This window comes from Geospiza fortis, unplaced genomic scaffold (genome assembly GCF_000277835.1).
Source record: "Geospiza fortis unplaced genomic scaffold, GeoFor_1.0 scaffold184, whole genome shotgun sequence".
Lineage (NCBI taxonomy): Eukaryota > Metazoa > Chordata > Aves > Passeriformes > Thraupidae > Geospiza > Geospiza fortis.
The window spans coordinates 124,083-124,559 of record NW_005054688.1 but is presented as its reverse complement, the minus strand read 5'-3'; positions in this window follow the sequence as shown (position 1 = coordinate 124,559).

The window sequence follows — 477 nt, the reverse complement described above, 5'->3', positions numbered from 1 at the left end:
TGAGCGGGTCCGGCTGGGTCTGAGCGAGTGGCGTGGGGTCTGGCCAGGTGTCACCGTGTCGGATGGGTCCTGCCCAGACACTGTCCCACACTGTCCCTGCACTGCCCCCATGCTTTCCCTGCGCTGCCCCCAAACTGAACCCACATTCCCCACACTGTCCCCGCACTGTCCCACACCATCCTACACTGTCCCTACACTGTCCCCACATTCTCCACACTGTCCCACACTGTCCCTGCTCTGTCCCCACACTGTCCCCACACTGCCCACGCTGTTCCCCATGCTGTCCTCACACTGTCCTCGCGCTATCCCCACATTCTCCCCACTGTCCCCGTGCTGTTCCTGCACTGTCCCACACTGTCCCTGCTCTGTCCCCACCATCCCCACACTGTCCCCGTGCTGTCCCCACACTGTCCTTGCACTATCCCCACATTCTCCACACTGTCCCCACGCTGTCCCCACGCTGTGCCACTGTCCCGC